Source organism: Poecile atricapillus, chromosome 18 (genome assembly GCF_030490865.1).
Source record: "Poecile atricapillus isolate bPoeAtr1 chromosome 18, bPoeAtr1.hap1, whole genome shotgun sequence".
NCBI classification, from domain to species: Eukaryota; Metazoa; Chordata; class Aves; order Passeriformes; family Paridae; genus Poecile; species Poecile atricapillus.
In genome coordinates, this window is record NC_081266.1 from 1,774,271 (window position 1) to 1,794,954 (window position 20,684).

The following is a 20,684-nucleotide window of genomic DNA, read 5'->3' on the forward strand; positions in this document are numbered from 1 at the left end:
ATGTTCCATGCATCTGTAGCTCACTGATTGCAGTTTGTATCAGGTCAGTAAGACGCTCAAGCCTCTTCTTGTGATGAACTGGCGGTTTCTATTTACCTTTTCCAGATAAAATGAGTTGGAGCAGGGACTGCTGGCTGTTCTAGTGGGAACAGTTTCAGGACAGGAACAGAGATACACAGCAGGGTCTGTCTTTTACTTTGAATAGCTGGTTGTTCTGGGGTAAGGTGAGGGTTTATCTGGTGGTAATGAGAAAATTCCCTGAGAATTTAATGTGTCAAAATTCCATCCCTGTTCATTTTGACTCGTTACTGTCAAGATCTCAACACTGGGGCACTTATTGATGAGAACCAGACATTCAGCAAGGTGCAAATTAGCTTAGTTGAGTAGGAATTAATGATTCTGCACAGAGTTGAAAGAGCTGAGCATTTAGTCCGAAGACAGTTGATTCTGTATCGGCACTAAAGGAAAAAATTACATGAGTTGTTATTCTGCTTCCAAACTCCTATTTTTGATCAAGGTTTGTGGAGCTGGAGCCACAGTCCCTAGCTTATGTAAGCTTCACTTATTACACAATGAGCTAAACATAAGTAAAAGTAGGCTGAATCATATGGGGATGCAAACCTGGCCAAAACCCCCAGAAATCTCTGAGGTGGGTGTGAGGAAAATCAGCTGCTGTAATTATGATGGTGATTGTGGGGGATAAGGCAGCAGCCAGATTTGGCTGATTTTGAAGCAGTACTTTTTGATTTACGGGCAGGGAGTGTATTTTGACTTGTCCTCAGATTGTTAATTTTTAACTCTTGCTGTTTGCAAGCTTGCAGGAGGGAAGCATCCCTTCAAATCCTGCCCACAACAGCGGGCAGCATCCATCCAGGGATAATTTTAAAATGACTCTTTTAGTCATTGGCAGGCTGTAGCCATTTTGTCTTGGTATGTCTAACCCAGCTCACCACTGCTCTTTTTCTGCAGTCTGCCACAAGCTTCTGGTACACAGGGGCTGGCAGCTCCATGAAATCATGTCTTTTTATCCCCATGTGCTCCTTGGTCCCTGTGTTCCCACATCCCACCAACACACAGGGCATCAACACACATCCCATCAACAAAAAACTTCAGTGGGAGATTTTTACTGACATACCTACACATCTTTTTTTGACTAAGTTTTATGCTTGATCTGAAGAATCCCTCATGGTGCTGAACTTGGCTCATGTAGTCTGGGATGCTTCAGGAGTTTTTGGATGAAAGAAACTACATAATGAAAGCCATTTTCAGCAGGAGCAGGAGCAGTATTGATTATTTGGGTCTTGAGACCACTCCATTAAAATCTATGGGAGTTTTGTCATTGATTTATCAAGAAGAGGAAGCCCAGAGTAGAAAAGCTACATCCAAAATATAAATATCTATCGTCTCTTAAATAGAACATGTAGGATAATGCATACTTGCAGTAGTTTCTGGGGATAAGAACTCACAAGATAAATGGAAGTCCAAAGCTACTATTCTAAACTTTCCCTATATTTCAGATTAAGCTCTTCTACTGTCTCTGCAGCAACTGTATACAATTATATTCTCTCTAACAGCATCCCCAAAGCAGATCTAATTAGGGATCTTTGGAGCCAACATATGCATATCTTAATTACAGAACCAATATGGGATACTATTTGTTCCAACATTTACCATTAAAAAAAAAAAAATCAAAAAAAAATCATGGACATCTAACTTAACAGATCGCTATTTTCATGCTAACTTTGATTAAAATGTACTCAGCTAAACTGATCACTCTAAATATGAGACTGAATTATTACCAGGGGAGAGGAGGACCATCCAGCACCTATCCTGCCAAGAGAAGGCAAGAAATCAGATTTTTCATCACATTGCAGGACTGGTGTTACAGGGTCAGAGCTGTTCACATACAGCAGTTGAAAGTTGCTAACTAAGGTGCAAGGGAAGGAAGAAGCAGACCCTTGACTGCATAATTTAATTAACTGTTTGACCTCTTGAGTTGCAAAAAAGTTTTCATCAATTTAGTTAGCTTTAATATACTACTGGGGGGGGGGGACCAAGAAAAAACCCAAAACAAACAAACAACAACAAAGAGAAAGAGTTCCTGGGTTGTCAAGTACCTGGGTTATCAAAATTCCAAACTTTTTATTCCATGGCCTAATGCCTGTAGAAAATGGCACAGGAAGCAAAAATGCTTAGTTTTCAGAATCTAGTCTGAGACTCATCTCCTCATTCTCCATTTCTCCCTGTGAAATTAGGAAATATTAACACTTAGTTTCCTCAACAGGTGGTGTTTGTAAGCATTATAATTCCACAGTCATCATATGCTTCACAAATGCTTTGTAAATTAAACAAACCATTTTTACAAATCCAGCAGGCTACTGCACAATAGTTATTTTTTTTTTTTCAGGAGTGAGTGAGCAATTATAAAAGCCCCAGTTATTTATCTCTTAAAATAAATTAAATAAATTGATTATATTTAAATTAATTATTTTAAAATTTATTAATTTATTTTTAATTATTTTTAAATTTAATTTTATTTAATTTAGTTTACAGACCTTACAACTGATACTCTCAATCTCCTTCATTGTTTTCTGGTTCAAGCTCTTTATCCTATACATCCAAATTTCCCACTTTCCTTAATCTAGATATTTTTATTAAATTTTCTTTTTTTCAGATTTTTTAATGTTACGTGTTACAGAGGACCCATGCATTCCTAAGAGCACTGAATAACCTCTGTTTATCTTAAGTGGTAGAAAGATCAATCTTTTGAAATGTTCAAGTGTGAAGACTGGAGAGCTGCACTAGAATAACATTCACTACTTGATATGACACAGGAACTGGTGTATTTTTCTCCTTTTAAATTGATTTCTGATTATTTCTATGGGGTTTACTTGGTTTGGTTTATTTTCCTGGCTGGATTAAGCAAAGTTTTGTCTTACAGAAATTGCATGAGGTCACTTGGATTATTGCTATCCACATTCTACCAGGGCACTGGCTGGGTAAAGGATCAAGGTTTGGGACATATCATGTCAAGATCAGTGACTGGGCAAAACAAATGGCTGTGACAGCTTTAAAACAGTAAACATAGTGTATGGAACAAGGAGAGTAAATTAAAGTGATGTAGTAACTTCCTATATATATATATATATATGTTACTAATGGCATTACAGAACAAGACTAAAATGTAAAGAACATGCAGCAGTTTTTAAAATTGTGAAGCTCTAGATAAAGAACAATATTATTTTCCCCATCTACTTTCTGCCACCCATACCAGTCAGCATATGCTCAGCATTTTGCATCTCCAGAAGCACATACAAATAAAAAATAAACACTGTGACTGATATCTGAGAGGCAATGCATGAATGTCTAGTAAGCAGAGCTCTCTTCTCGGAGGGCAAACTGACAACATGCCTACATGTGGCTGGGGAAAGCAGAGGAGACCTGGGGGAGGGTATTTGAAGGGAAGATGATTTCTCCAGTTGCAGGGCACAACTGCAGTAAGAGCAAGAGCAGGTTGACTGTGCCCCAGTTCATTGCCAGTTCTTAATCAAAGCCCCAGAAATGCAAAGCTGTTGAAATGGGAGCATTAAATAATACTAAGGAATAGTGAAGGACAACTACAGTCCCAAATAATTTCCTCCCAACTGTGGGGGATAATGCAGGTCCTTCAAATGTCCAACATTTCACTCTTGGCTGACATGGTGGGCTGATCTATGAAAATAAAGATTCTATCCAGCATAAGATTTCAGCTGAGTGCTGCCTGGGCATTTTTCATTGGGTGACAACAGCAACCCTCTTCCCTTTTTACCACCTTGGATCACATAAGGGCAGACAATATTCAGGTACTTCATCAGTTGTTTACTTGTCAGGACTGAGCAGGAAAGTGCAGGAATGCCAGGTGTCCCTTTTATGCCTCTTCCCTCAGCAGATACCTTGAGATATTCTTTATTTACCAGCCAAAAAGGTTTTTCAGGGTCAAAGAGCAGTCTGGATTCCTGGTGCACTGAGATCGTGCAAGCCAGTGAAGGAACCATGTATTTCCATGTTTTTCAGCTTCCCACTAACACTGTTTTGGCCTTGAGCAGACTTCAGACATTGCTTATGGAGGGGCAAGTGCTGGGATGGTGAAGGGAAGGAGCCACTTCCCTCAGGGCTCTCCCCCAGGCTCAGGAAGGTTTTCTCCCCACTGGGATGAAGGGATGCTGTGGCACACCTGACCATCCTGAGCTGCCCATCATGCCCCCACCCCTTGTCTTATGCCCTCAGGGCACACAAGGAGCAGATGCACACTCCTGCTTGGGCTGCCCCCAGCCTTCCCTCAAAACCATGGCTGCACACAGTGAGCTCTCTCCAGCCTAGCATGCCAAAAAGCTGGAGGTGGGAAGGCTTCTGGCCATGCATGAGAACCCAGCACAGCAGAACAGACTCTGCTGCCTCCTTCCCAGCTGTGCCCTGGCCAAAAGAAGCCCTGAGAACTCCCACTTATCCAGCTCCCCATGTCAAATGTTCCTCCCTAAACATCCAGCCAAGGTCTGTTTTTAATACAGCTTTGCATAGGGGAGGAAAGGAAGAGGGCAAAGAAGTAGGAGCTTATGGTGATATTTCTTGCTTAATATTATTGTGTTAATTCCTTGTTTGTCCAGCAGCTGAATCATCTGTGCCTCCTCTGGGATGTGGCTCCAGCTGCTGTGAAACCCAGTGGCAAAGGCAGAGCTGATTAACTGCAGGCTCTCCTGCTGAATCCAGCCAGCAAACCACGTATGGGCCATTTCCCCAGCAAAATCTGTCTGTTTATTGAAAATCATAGCTGAATTTCCTCCTGCTTTCCCTTCCTCCCTCCCTGCCACAAAAGAAGCTCCCATAGTCAGGATGGGACAGGAAGGGCAGCAGCAGGAGCTGACTTTTGCCTGTGCCCTGCTACAGGTGGCACAGGGGTGTAGAGGGAGGGAGAGCAGTATGGGTCTCCCCTACTCTCTGTGAGGGTTATGTTTGGAACTGCCAGGGGAAGAGCCCCAGAGAAGCCCTGTTAATATCTGGGTTGCCTAAAAACCACAGAGTCTCAGTGGCTGACCAGCAGACTGAGGCCACAAGCAGCTGGCACTAGGACACACCAGGTTCAGTGGCCGAGTGCAGGCGTCTGACCAGATGCTCAGCACTGAAAAAAACAAAACCTTACAGATTGCAGCTTGATGACTGCTGCATGGCCTGCCCTTCCTGGCACAGGAGACCAAAAATAAAAAATAAAATAAAATCCCTGGGTGATGCAATTGTTTTCCTTTGGCTTCTACAGCTGGTGGCATAACAAGCTTCCTCACCAGACACAGGGTGCAGACAGACAACAGTGACCTGTGCTGGTCAGACTGGAGAGCAGGGATTGCTCCGGCCCTGGGCTATTCAAGAGGGCCCATTTTTATTGCTACAGGTAGATCAGGAGTTGTTTTGAGATCTGTCTGATCCAGTGACTCAGGTGCCCAGAAGAGGACTTTGAAATGTTCATCCTGTCTGTTTTTGAAAATTACTGTTACAAAATGCTGGTAACCCCTGTTGGATCTGAGGCTGCTCCGTGCATCTCCAGGCAGGCAGGTGATGTAGAGCCAGGTCAGGAAAGCAGCACCAGTGTACATAGCAATGGAGGAAAGCTGGTTGCAATGTTTTATCCTGAAGGCTCTTTTGTTATTAAAAAAACCCCAGATTTTTCTTCAAAAATCAGAGCATTCTGCAAATGACTGTTCTGTTCTTTAAAGAGTCTTCAGTTTAAAGCAATTTTGTTAACTGTTGGATTTTCTCCTTCTCCTTTTTTTTTTTTTTTTAGATTTCTTTTTTTCCCTTATTGAAGAATATGGTGAGAGGCTGGGGGACACTTAATTCTTAGTTCAAACTAAAATTTTTTGTTTGTTTGTTTTAAAAAGTGATAAAAACTAATAAGTACATATGGAAAAAACAACCAAAATTCAACCAGCTGCAGAGCCACCAGCTTAGTTACACTGGCTGATGTGCAAACACATATAGTACCCTAAATTATTTAGATTGACAGATATATGTCGGATATATAATGATGCAATTTATACATCAAAAATACTTGATAAAGAGAAGTCTCTTTTTAGTACTGTAGCAGACAGCAGCCATAACATCTGCACTTCAGGTAAGCTGGAAAGGCCACAGCAACCCGTACATGGAGACACATCTTTCCAAAATGACCAGCAAAACAGGAATTGCAATGGAATCAGGCATCCCAGCTGCATCACTCAGCTGGTGGGCACAGGCTGACCTGCTTGTACATCTGAACTGTTGCATTCAGAGCTGAATCCAGGTTCAGGCTCTAATTCAAGTGCACTGAAAGCATACAGCCAAAGAGCTGAGAGTCCAACCCAAGAGTAATGCTCATGACACTCATTATGTCCCTACGGGGAGCAATTAGTGAGGCCTGTAACAGGCAAAAAGAAAGGTGATGTCCTCTGTCTCAAAAAGCTCGAATTTCACAGCAAAACAATAGGAGATCACCAAGAATAAATTAGAAGAGAAACCCCATGGCTGGAAAAACTGGGAACTGGGAATTAATTTCTATTCACATCCTTGGTGTGACTTTGTGATTCTTGGTCATCTCAGTTTCCCTGACATATCTTTGTGTTTTCCAAAGGGGAACAAAAATCTTGAATCTTGAAGTTATTTGTTAATGGCTGCAAAGCACTTTTAACTAGAGGCCAAATCTTGGCTGACACTATGGAAGCACAAAGGGACCATAATAAAGCCCAGCTGTTTGCTCAAGGTTACCCTACTGTGACAGTCCCTGGTGAGGGCAGGTGGCTCTTGTTCTCACCTTTGGCCCCTGGCTTTGGCAAAATGTCACCTGGAGAGTTTCTGGAGCATTTCTGGAATGTCTTGAATGCCAAATGCATTTGAGCAGTTGGTGCAGAAGCCTCAGTAACACCTGAGACACAGAGCAAGCCACCAACAGCTCCAGATACCTGGCAAGCATAGCATTGGCACAGCGATATCTCAGCATTTCATCTCTGGCTGAACACAATCAGTCAAAGGGATTTTTAAATGCTGTATTCAGACAGAGTTCTGTACCATGGGGACAGAAGATCATCTCTACTGGATCTGTGGTAGAGATCCTTGTTTCTTATATGGAAGGATGACAAATATATTATGCACAAGACCTTTTAATGTTGATGTGGCCACAGGAAATGGAGAAGTTTAAATGGAGGACAACAGGACAACAGGAAAAGCAAAATGTGACATGTTCTGTTCCTTATTCAAAGCCAGCCAAAGAAGGGCCCCAACAGTTCCATACAAAGAACAGTTTATATCAACCAACACGTAATTTTAAATTTCCTGCCTCAGTCATTTTTGGATATCTTTTTGTCCTTTTTTTTTTGGTCCATCTTTTTGTCTTTGTCACTCTCCACTGAGCTGAAAAGCATTAGCACGATCATGTTAAAAATACTATTTTTCCTTTGTAAGGGAACCCTGGTGACTCCAGATCTCTATATAGCACCACCAGAGTTCACCACAAGCTACAAGAGCTGAAGCTGAAAGGTCATGCTAAGGGTTTTATGAGTTATCTGGGGCTGTGAAAAATAAGGGACTTGCTAACTCTGAAGAATGGTTTAACTGAATACACTTGCCCCGAACTAAAGGTGCTACCTTTGGAAATGTTTCACAGTTTGTCACACAGAGCTGCTGAGCATCCAAAGACACCAACCTGGCTCTCAGAGTAACAGAACAAGTTCTGCTTCTCCACAAAGCAGGCTCTCACTGCATCACTCTCTGCACCCACATACACTTGGCTTCTCCCTGAGCACTGATAGCAAACAAAGCAACACTCACTCGATTTCTGTGATGCCTAAAATACTTCTGACAGACCAGCAATACATAGTGGTCCGGGAAAACCAACCTCTCCTCTTTATTCACAGAGAACAGCTCTACACCAAGGTGCTGCATTCACCCCAAAACCCCCCCAGAGAATTCATGTGCTTAAGCTAATAGCTTTTAATAAAAAATAATAATAATTAAAAAAAATCAGGTTTCTTGCCACACAATACAATAAAAATGCATGTTTTTCTTCTTAAACACATTTTAGCTTTTGTGAGCTTGTGTGAAAAGACCCCATTATTAAGCCTGAGTTATTTAAGCAATATTGGAAGTGCCCCTGCCCTTTTGTTAATTTGCTTGGCTTGGTGCACACATGGCATTTGTTTTATATCATGTGTGGAACTTGCTTCTTTAAAAAGTCTGCAGGTTTCAAATTCCTCTCCTTTTGATAGATGTACTGTATGTACTGTTGGGTTTAAAAAAAGTTACAGGTGGCTGCTATTTTTCCCAATTTGATCCACAAAAGCCTCTTTATTAAAAGAAGTCCTTAATGAAAAAGAAAAGTAGAGCTACTGTATGTGAGGTTGCAAAGAACTCCGGTGGAAATATTTGGTGTTTACATTTTGCTGAACTATTTATACTGTGGACACATACTACACTAAAGGCTCTCTTTTCCCAGCATAATAGAAATCCTTGTGACTGAATTCTATATACTTAGTATGGTTTACATTTTTTATCCAGCCTTACCACATTTTATTCCACTGTGCTTTCTACACCACTCTGTGAGTCTGTTGCAGAGCTGTATAATAGCAACACCTTCTGGAAAAAGGGAGACACTGGAGAATCCTTTCTGACTCTTGCAGCTTGTTGCACTCACCAGACAGTGTACATTACTAATAAGGTAGAAGCTCGGAATAATAATTAAAATACTTCACTGACTGTATGTGCATTTATTGCTTCATTTAGCAGTAATTGAAAACTCCATGGGTTGTTTTTTGGTTGGTTTTTTTTTTAATATCTATTTCAGAGCCTTTTTGTTCACAGTACTTTTAACAATTAATATTCAGTGTTTTAATTATACCAGATTTATGGGTCTGTACACCTTTTGTCTGGTGGTATGAAAAAGCAGAGGAGCACCCTGCTGCTCAGTGGCAGCAGCCACCTCTTCTCCTCTTCTCACGAGCTGCCAGCACGAAGAGGAACATTCTCAAACCCCACAGAAGAGTTCCCCAAACCACAGGCTGGCAAATGAGGTGCAGTGGCCTGCATTTAACATCAGACGAGTCTTACAATCTTAGATAAGCACCACAGCCTTCCTGGTGTCTTTATAAACAAAACTCTGCCCCTGAAGAGCCTTTAACTGCCTTTGGCATTGGGGCTTTTAAGTTTTTGCCAAAAAAGACAGGCGGCCCTTCCTGAGTGTTGCTAGAAGACAGCTTTGCAAGCACAAGTAGGAAACAGAGGGTGGGTGGCAGGAGGACTCCTTCAACTGTCTTTAACTTCAATCTATGGCAATATTTTCTTTTGTAAAGTACTGCAGAGAGATACCATTACAGCAGCAGTAGTAGTAGTAACAGCACTAATAATAATAACCATAGCACCTCTAATTAGATCTTTGAACAGAGGTGCAATAATCTGAACACCACAGCTGTAAAGATGAATTCTGCTAGAGAAACAGGGAGAGAGAACTGAATTCCTTGGTGAAAGGCACTATCAAAGGACAAGAGGTAAGGAGAGGGACAAAAGAGCTCCCACATTTAAACTTTGAGGCTACACATTTCAAGCTCAAAATTTGCTTTAATGGTACCAAACTGATGAATGGTCTTATTCCAAAACACTGGGGATTATTCAGAAGGATTTTTAACTCCTGCAATATTCAGTTGTCTTGGAGGATGCGGGATTGGAAATCTAGATGAGCCTCATAAACCTGGATGCCTTTCCTCAGACAAGGCAAGTCACAGTCTGGTTCTTCCTGATGGGCAACCCAGGGTCAGATATGACAAGTTTTGACGATTTTGCAAAGTTAATACATGATTTTCATTCTGTTTTTAATTTTCAAGTGGTGTGTCTCTGAGCAAAATTTGCTGCGTTCCTTGCTTCGACACTGTGTTTCTACACCTTCCATGCCTCATTCATATCCTCGTGGTCAGGATTTCATTTTTTGGGCTATTCCTTTTCTTTTTGCACACCCTTACTCGCCTTGACTCCTGCAGTGCCGGTTCCTGCCCACCAAATAAAGAAGCCAGTGTAGTGCAGGGCATGCACAGTGCAGCCATCATCCACAAAACACTCTGACTTAGCTCACTCCATTATGCAGAACAGCTCTGAGGAGAAACCTTCTGGGAAACACAGAAACAGATTTTTCCATGATGGGAAAGAAAAAGAGCCCTGCAAGGTATGTTTAGGTACGTCAGGGGAGGGAAACTGTTTAAGAAAACTAGTTTGTCAAAGGTTTTCATGGTATATCTGATTTTGGCAAAGCGTTTGAGGGCTCGTGGTACCCACAACTGGTACCCACAACAGCCTAGCATGAGATACACCCCCCAGCCTGTCCTGGCAAACACACTCCACATCTTTCTAAGTAACTCCATGGCTGTACCTTAAGAAGCAGGGATGTGGGGCAGGATCCTGCATGAGGGCAGCATGCACAGCATTAAGGAATCCGTGAGGGGGCTGTGGGCAGCTGCTCGGAGCGGCCAGGTGAGGATAGCAATCGGAGCAGCCATGGGAAGGCCATATGGCAGCAGCTGTGCTCCAGCTCCCAGCAGGACAACATCTCCTCGCATGAATTTAATTTCCACAGCATGCACAAGAGCGATTTGCTATTGCAATAAGCCGTTCCCGTCCTTTTCCTCACCTGTACCCGTCACCTTCAGGCTGCTGAGCTATCACACAAAGGAAAAAGACAGCGAGACGAAAGCTGCAAGCTCTGAGCCCTACGCTGTGAATGTGCTCCCTGCTGCCACCAAAAACGAGCACGAAATTCTGTAGGGAAGCCCCTTCCCTGCAAATGGCTGTGTGTGCCCCCCACACCTGTAAATGGCAAGAGCCATGGGCTGGTGAGCCAGCAGGACTGGCACAGAGCTGCTGAAGCCCTTCCCTGTGGTTCTGCCAGCCCAGCCTCAGTGCCCCTGACACAGCCCCACAGAGCTGGGGAATGGGTTAATCCCAGAGGACTTCGTGACAAACCAACAACCAGACTGAGAATCCCGAGCGGAATTTTAACATGTCTGGCCTGGGATCCTCAATCGTTGATAATGACAGGCATTACCTGACCCAGCCAGCTCGGGGATCGCGATAGCTGTTCTCAAGAATTTGCAAATCGTTCTCCAGTTCCTGGCTCCTTCCCTCTGACTATCTTGGCAGCCTGTTCTGGCAGCCAGACTATCTCACCTAAGACTTCTCCAGCTGGTGAAGCATCTTGGCGCTCCTGCCTCTCCGTGCCCACACACTTTCATCAACTTCAGCAGTAACCCTTTTAAGTGTTATCTCGCAGCCCTAATTACTTCAAATACATTTTCTGCCTGACGGCGTCGGACAGGTGGAAACTGAGCGCCATCTATTGCTGACTAATAAAAGGCTGCTTTGGGAAGGATGCGACAACAGCCCTGCTCCAAAGGGAGCCTCGGCTGCGGGATTCCTGCAATCCAGCAGCAGCAGCAGCATCCCCACGGCCGCCAGAAACAATTCTATACTGAACTGATGCTTAAAGCATTGTGGTTTACCACAATACAGCTATAAGTTCGGGATGTGTCCCCAGCTAATTTCTTCAGCCTGGAAATATTGTGAGAATCAGCTTTCCTGTAATATTTGTATAATTATGTGATTAATTTTGCCCTGAAATATTACAGTATTAATCTCTCTCTGGTGTTTATATCTGACCGAGGAAAACTATAAAGCTGGGCTCTGCAGTTTGTAGTCCCAAGCCTTCGGCAACACTGGCTGCACCCCCTTTACAACTGTGAGCAACTGATGTGAAAGAAGGGATTAATCTCCAAGGCAAGCATCTTCCCCACTCATCTGCACCCAGGAGCACCCCAAGAACCTGAGGAAAAGAGTAGTGGTCAGCATTGCCACTGCTGGGAGGAGGACTTGGTTTGTAAAAACGTGATGCTGAAGGTCATTTTCTTGTCAAAGGTCTTGGGACTTCCCTGCATGGGATAAAATAATTTACAAATATATACCTCTAATAAGGCAAAAAACTCTGAAAACATTATCAAGAGTCTAGGTTTTCCACGACAGAAGCAAAAGCTGTATCTTTTCTGAGTCCCATAGATAACTTTTGAATATACCTGAAGAGATGCTAATTGTTAGCACCACATGATGATGATGATGTTAATTTCTGCATCGTACTTTAAGCAACTATTTCAATCTGTCCCACAAAAATGCAAAGATTTGCAGTGAGGACAAAGTTAGGAGAACTGATGGGTAGAGATCTCAAAACACTAAATCAAAGTGCTGCTGTACACAAGCTGCAAAGACCAGGAGCACGTTGTCTAACTCTGTGATGTTTCCAATAGATCTGGCTGCAAAGATTCCTGAGAAAAGGAGAGGGTAAAGATGACAAAAAAAGATGAGCAACACCACTTTGAAGTGTCTGCAGCCATAAAGTTGGGACATCTTCAAACTGTTAGCAAAAAATATATCCCTGATACAGTGTAAACAGCTGTTTTTGTTGCCAGTTCCCTAATACCTGTTAACTTTTTTTCTAAAGCTCTACATGCCTTAGAAGGGAAAAAAATTATATTTAAACATTATTTTTTAGCACATACAATGGAGATGAAAGGTGAAATAACTGTATCAGGCAGTTTAAAAGCAGAAAAGCCCAGAAAGAGCGATGTTTGGTTTATTTTGGAAAATATCCTTAAGACTTCTAAGGTTGTTCTGAAGGGTTCTAAGACCTGGCTCATGATTTTGGGTTAAGCTTTATTACTGATTAAAAAGTCAACTTAAACTGTATAATCAGCACACTAATGATTCCTTGCATTTTTTGTAAATGAATAAAACTGGTTTTCCTTATAAATAACAGAATGGGGAGAAAGAAATCAAAATAAGAATTAAATAATTCAAATTCAGGTGTGTTCTCCCTGAAACTCTGGGATTCCCTCAGTTTAATATCCTGCAGCCCAGATAATTATCCACTGCTGCCTAGAACGTAGGAGATGACTTTTGTCTCCCAATATGTGTTAGGAGAACATGGCCTGGTTCACATGAGGCTGAGCCTTTCTAACAGCTTTGACTTTGACTCTGTTCTTTTTCCCCACCTTTTTCCCTCTTCCCAGAGCCTTGCAGCAGTGGCAGCAATCAGATTGTCCCTTCAGCAGTGCCAGGAGAAGAGATGGTACCAGCACAACTTTATTATGGGCCAAATCTCAGCCATCCACTGGCCAGGTGGAATTGAGAGCAATATAAAGGACAAGGCAGGACAGACTGCAGTGGAAAATTTGTCCCAGCCTGTTAGTGGCTGATACTTCTACTCAAGGAAAGAGTGGTGGTCCTTAGGGCCCCCTGTGGGATGAAGAGACACAAAAGTGGAGGAATGACAGGACACCTGCACATTGACTCCTCCCAGCAGGAAAATGTCACTGAACAGACCATCAGAAAGGCTGAATTTGGCTGAAATCCAAACAGTAAAGAATTCAAAATTACTTTGTTATGACTTTGAGTACTGCTGGTAATAATCTGGGGAGTAGTAATAAAAAAAAATAGAGAATGTGGTGTAAGAAACTAAATTTACAAGGTAGCACTCATGGGATTAAGATGATGGTGGTTGTGGTCCACTCTTAGGTAGACTGTCCCAAATGCTCCCTTCTGTACATTATTTCAGTATAAGAGGAATTTTATATTCGTTTTTGTTTGGTTTGGAAGGAACATAGTACTAAAGCTTTTAAATAAGTACAAAATTAATTAATACTGTTATGTTTCTTGGCAGGACCAATATAGAAGGTTTCATGTTGAAATACACTACCTCTGTTCTCTCTATTTGGTTTTGCCTTTTTTTTAAGAAGTCAGGGTGCTGGATGGCAGGGGAAAGAGAATATTTTTTTGTTTGGAGGCACCCCCTTTAAAGCTGGGAAGGTAACCAGAACAAAATTTCCCAACCTATAGCAAACTTAATAAGTGGTTATGGGTTAAAGCAAAAATGGTTACAAATTACCTTCTGGAGAGGTACTCCCCTCTGCTCCAAAAAGTAATGTGGTAGAAGCAGTTAGAGATGAAGGAAGGATATTCTAGTTTAAAACAAATCACAGTACATTACAAAAGCTCTGCAAAGCCTGTTCTAGCTCACACAAGCTCCCAGGGCTGTCAAGAAAACACCAAAGGCCCGAGTCGCCTGGGATCAGTAAGTTTAAAGGCAATCTGTTCTTCCTGAGCTATGAGAGTCCTGTGAGACTAGGACTCCGTTCCAAACTTCTGCTAACAGCAATGCCAACTAGGAGCATGGTGAATTGTGATTTCCCCAGCATAGCTGTGCCAACCGAAGCCCCAAATGACTCCCTTGTTCTAGGAAAAAAAAAAAAAAAAGAAAAAAAAAAAGTGCTTTTCCTTGTACAACTTTTCCTGTGTGGGGCTGTGGCCAGGTATGGTTTTACTGTGTAAACACCAAATGCAGCTTCGCTGGCAGATCTGCAGCCGTCTGTCTGCACTGATGAAATGCCCTAAGCACAGGCATAAGAGCACAGTATGTCACACTTGGGTTGTAAGCAGGGCTGAAGGTTGATAATGTGCAGCAGGTCTAAAAATCCATTGCTTCCTCACAGAGGCTTTGCTGTTCTCTTTGCAGTGTTGTATTTACTCAGAGGAAGCTGTTTTGAACTGAAAATATGCAAGGTTATTTTGTTTTTCTTTTGTGCATGGAAAACAACTTCTTTCACTCCCCACAATTTCTAGGGGAGGGGAGAACTGCACACAGCCCTTGATGGACATCTTTCTTCAGGTAGAAGAAAGAGCCAAGCAGGCATCTCCAGTTTAAAGAATTTGCTCAGACAGTTAGAATTGTGATAAAGAACCTAGAGTCATTCTGGCTGTGGAAATCAGAGGGGTCACAACATGATTGCTGGAGACAAGGCAGGGTTTAGGCAAGCTAAATGAAGAAAAGTTGGGAGTTCAGTGTTTTATCAGGGAACAAATGTTCCTGCAGTTCAGGCATTTGAAAATCGCATTAACCTGGAAAAGCAAAAGCAGGAACAAGATACAGACATGAACGTAATAGATACTGACTGCAGTGGCTCCAGGGCAAGTGCCAGCTCTTACTTCTGCAGTGGAGGTCACAGAAAAACCTTTTTGGTTCTTTTTTTTTTCTTTCCCCCCTTTTTCTTTCAAACCAGCATTACATTGTGTGCTTAAGCAACAAAAATAATTCACTGTGAGCAGGAAGGAAGAGGCCAAACACGAGTCTTACTCTGTGTGTCTGAGCCACTTCACCACATCTTGTACAACCAGAGATTATCTGGTCAGTTTAACACTTGTGGTGACACATAAAGGGGCAAGAAGGCAGCTGTAGAATAACCCCCTTGTGCAGGGGATTCTCCTGCAGGCACACTGAGCAGAGCCAGCCTGAGCACAGCTTCAGCTGGCCAGGCAGGACACCACAGTGCCCAATTCTTCAGCAACACACACTCGCACCACAAGGCTCTTGCAGTTACCAGCTGCTCATGCAGCCAGGCAGTTTTGGAGCTGAAAGATGTTGGAGAAGTCACTGAACTGCAGCTCAGGTCTGTCTTTTCTCTCTGAAGCAATAACTAAAGTGTTGTTTTTTCCACAGATGGCTGCAGGGCTTCCCTGTTGTGTGGGCTTGGGTCAAGATCACAAAGCTAAACACAGTAAATTCTTCAAGTCTCACCTGTGTGGATTCTTTTACTCTGCGCTGGTTAGTGATATAAAAGAACTTTGTATTTGCAAATTGGTTCTCAATTAGGAAAAGGGCATATGCAAAAATTATGGCCACTAGACATGCACAGAAACCTGACTTTCTGGAGTGGACTCCAAAGTCCTCCTTGCAACTTGCCTTCCTCTGCTGAGGTTCAAGTTGTGTTTGGTCCCCATGCACAGAGAAGGGCTTAAAATGGACAGACACTCTTGTGCAAAAACATTGCACCGTGCCCAGATGCCTGATGTTGGTATCATTAATTTGCTTCTGAACACTCGTAATCCCAGAAGGTATCACCTGGGATTCGGAGCAGAACATTAAGGCAATGCAAACTCTTCCAAGGTCAGGTGAAAATGAGCTGGGTGTTTATTTGTTTAAACCAGAATCCATGCTGCAGGCTGACAAGGCCTGGGATTATAGAAGGTTTGGCCATGCATAAGCTTGATTTTTCTCGCATTTAAATGTCACTGTCAGCTGTAGGCAGTGTTCCAGCTTGTGAAGTTTTGCTGAAACTGGAGGCAACACTGAACTTGGCAGAAATGTGATTGTAGGGTTTAATTGAAAGAATAAGCCTGCTATTACAAATTAATGTAGAGAAGGCAGCCATGGTGGAATCTGTCTTCAGGTCCATATGGTCCTCCACTGCTCGTGGATCATACAGCCTGTCATGCATTCACCCTCACAGGAGTCACTCTGCTTCTGGGGAGCTATTACCCCCATTTTACAGCTGCAAAATAGGAGCTAGGAGGGTTACCTCTCTTGCTCAGAGGCACAGAAAGGAACTGATCAAGGATAACTGCTAATCTCTTCTTCCTTTCCAGATTGCTTATAATTTTTCCCTAAAGAAGATCACTTATCTGATAAACTCATATTATAGGCTGCAGAGAAATGCATATTATGCACACCAAGAAAAGCAGTGTCTTTTAAAAATAAATCATTACAAACCATCTTGGTTTTTGCAATTTACTGTAATTGCAGTTCGATTTTCAGTTTTCCTGTGAAAGATCTCAAACTTATCATCTTATGACTGAATGAAGTAGTAACTGTTAAAATATTCTTGGCTGGTTACTGATTATCTGTGGATCATAATTTTATTTTTTCCCTGAAAAATTACTTTTATTTTTTAAAAAAATAAAAATTAAATTAAATTTTTTTAAAAAAATTTAGAATTACTTTCTGGCTACCAACTCTATGCAAACACAAAATAATTTTTACTGATGGTATCTGTTTTATCAGAGAAAAAAAAAAACAAGTTAAACAACTCTGCAGCAGATGAATTTTGCCCTGAACTTCATATATAATTTGATGAGAGTTTCACTGAGTCAAACATTGGCTCTCCTTCATGCTGCTTAAACTGCAGTAACAGATAATAAAGCCTTGTTCATGCTACCTTCTCTTTCCAGGAAAAAGTTGCCATAAAGAGGCTGTGAGGCTTGGCACATGCACGTGTTCAGAAAATAAGGTTGGGGTTTTAATATGATTCTATTCTGTAAAATTGGGGGAATTTCCCTTTTTTCAGGCTAAAATTTTCCCTTATCGACATCTCTCTTAACTTCTGGGTTGTGCTACCTTAGTACTAAAAACTTGTCAATATGTGCAAAAATGGGTAACACATACTGATTTTTCTGTTGCTGTTGAAATGTGAAGGAAATGTGGAATAAGGAGTCTTCCTTTGTACTACTTGGATATACCAGCATAAGGGAATCCTTCCAAGGGACTCTGAGAGCTAAGAGATACCATCAAGCTCTAAGATTCAACCTACTAGATTTTGGTAAGAAATTGCAAGGTAGGAACTCAACAACATTTACCTCTCAAAAACCGGCAATCATCTGACCTAAAAATGTGCTGATCGTTTATGGTCCATATGCATAATACCAGTCTCAGTTACAAGGTTTTCATGCACATATTGTAAAATAAGCCTCTGCCCAGGCTGGCAGATTGCAGTCTGGATTCCCTGAAGTAAAAAAATAAATATATAAATTGTGCTTTGCCTCTTTAGGAAGCCATACTGCATGAGGGAAAAAGTGCAGCATTTAGGGTCTCACTGGATTCCTTCCACGACACCAAAAATACAGGCAATCAAGTGAGGTAATACTATGTCTTCAACTTGTTTATTTTTTTAAAAAGAAACCTCATTTCAGGAATGTGATGGGACCAAAAGGCAGTGGTTCCTTAATCAGAATTCTTCCAGTGTGCCATGCTAGCAAATCCTACACTCCCAAAACTGCATTTCTTTGGTCCTTCAGGGAAACACTCACAAAATCAACTTTCTTTGCTTCCCACCTTAACTCACTCAGAGGCTACAAACTCAGCACTCTGAGAAGTCCTTGGCACAGCCATTGAGAAATCTGAAGAGCTTTGGATTAGTGACACACCTGACAGCAGCTATTAGCACTTCCCAGCCTAACACAGGCACCAATGATGAAGACACCAAAATAGAGCAAAATGTCATTTCTGTTTAGCGAGGCAACATGTCTTGGATAACCAACTCTTGTCTCAGCTTCACAAGCCAAATAATGACTTTGCAAGTGGAGCTGTGTGGCAATTGCTGCCACCTGACAGCAATGTAAACATTTTGATTACAACAAACTGAGGACAGGTGGGATATGTCCCCAACTGCTGAGTGACTGACCCACTTCTTCGAAGAGAGAACTCTCCATGGAAAAGGGATTGGCATCTGGGATTAGAGAGGATTTCTGACCTTGAATTTAGATCAGACTCTACTGTTTTTTCCTCAAGAGCCATGAAAGTATTTTCCCTGCAAAAGGAGGGAGTAGCAAAGGGTATTCGTGCTATGAGTTATGTTTACAAGTTGGTATTTGTGGGAGTGCACTTTCAAGACCTGACAAACTTCTCAGATTTTCTGTTCTCTACAAGGACAGATTCTGCAGTAAAGGATGGGAATGATATGAAGTTTATGAACATTTAAAAGAAATGTTATTCTTAGCTGGGAGGATCCAGAACAATAGGATGGTCAAAACCCCATCCCGAGAGCTAAGAAATCCTAGGACAGTAGGCTGATCTGTGACATTTTTCTGCAAATTTTAGAGCACTAAGATTTCCTAAGTAGATGGGTGTATTTTCCACTCTCTGCTCTAGTCAGTTTTCAGACACGCCCTCATTACAAAGGTATAAAATCTTCAGAGGGTCCTTTCTTACCCAACCTGGAACTTCACAGTAAAGCAAATACTACAGACTTCACTCAGGCACAAGGTTGGTATGACCTAAAGGAAGGTTAAAAAAAAAAAAAATTAACCCAGAATTCAGCAATGACTTAAGCAAGGTCTGGTGCATTAAAGTTTCAGAGCCATAATAAAAGTGTCTAGCATCTGGGATATACCTGAATCCTGATGTTTCATAGGGGCTCATTTCTGAACTTCCTTACAAATACTGCTGTGGGTGAGAGAGCAGCCCTTCTCTTCCTATGGACGGCATCTGGGCATTTGTTTTTGCCTTCCTGTGGCCAAGCAGGGGTCTGGTCACCCTGCAAGTGCCAGCAGTGCCACAGAGGGGAGGTTGGGGATAGGGCAGCTGGAAAGGAGTGGAGCCATTCTCTTCATCACACTCAGAGCACAGAAGTCACCTCAAGTTAGGTCCTGAGCAAATACCAGTTGTAGTCTCTGATGAAACTGGTATTTCCATTGGCTCTGCTTGGTGATGAAATTTATTAATGTCACCTAAAAAGCAGCTAAGTCACACGTTGCAGTAGAGATGGACAAGATACCTATTTCTTCATGCACAATAGCCAACCTTTACTCTTCACAGCTCATATTTATATGGTTTTCTAAAGGCATTGTGCTTAATTCCAATTGGTTAGTAACTTATTGCAACTTAGTTCATTGGTTAGTTGTTGCTAGTGTATATATCTGTCAAAAAGTTTCCTCTCTAACGATGTTTATATTCTTGTCTCCTGGATAGAAGATGTTTCCCATGGGTAGAAGGCTTGACACAGGTGAAAATTCCTCTCTCATGGGAACTTATCGGGCTGGTTGTTAGCTGTACTTAGCTGAAGTAGCAGGCCTGAGCCATGATTTTACAGGGGCAAAAAGGCTCTTATTTTATAAGACTTTACCTGCATGCAACAGTCACAGTCTATTTTAAGATGTGGTGTGGGTACAGTAGATGAATTTCATCCTTGTCAAAATGAGTGTCAGAACTGCCCTGGCTGTTTTACAGGGGATGGTGTTTCTGCTAGTGGCAGCCTCCCAGCACGTTTTTAATTTGCACATCTATAAAGGACAGATATAAAATCAACTCCCTCCCACATAACAATCCTGCAAAGCACACAATTCCAGATCATGCCACAGCTTCACCTGCACAGGCCCCATCTAGACCAGGGCTTTGCCTGTATCTGCTTTTGGGCAGACCTTGGAAGTTCCCTGAATCCTTGCTGTGTACTGAGGATGGCTGGCTGTTCCTGAGCATTTACAGAAAGCCACTTCAGATATCCCACACAGCAAATCACTATTGACTTAATCAGCTTTTTCTTTGAAAGGCTATGTCTTGTATGCTGTGAATATGCACATGTGCCTTACTGACACAAGTAACTGTTAACCCAATAAGAAGACAACTTAAAATATTACATTACTTATGCAGTGTCAAAATTTAAAGTGTGGGTGTACTTTACAGTCTGTGGTTACAGCTCAGCCATTTGAAATACTTCATTGTGTGTTTCTCTTTTAGAGTTAGGTAGTTATCTATTTATCTCACAAACACTCAGTTTGGTTTAGGATCCTTTCTTTGTGTATGAGTTTTCTTTACATCCCTCCAAAAAAAAGGGGTTAACCTACACCACCTTCAGAGTTAAGGAAAACTGTCTGAATACCACTAAGAGCTTGAATAAACCAAAGTTGAATCTTCTGAAATAACCATGTCATGTGCAAAATAAAAAGTGTTAATAAACAGAGCTTATTCTAAAATAATTTCAGAAGAACAATTTGCTTGAATGCTCAGAATTTAAAATCCCTAATTTGTACAGTTACAATATAGCATCACTTGC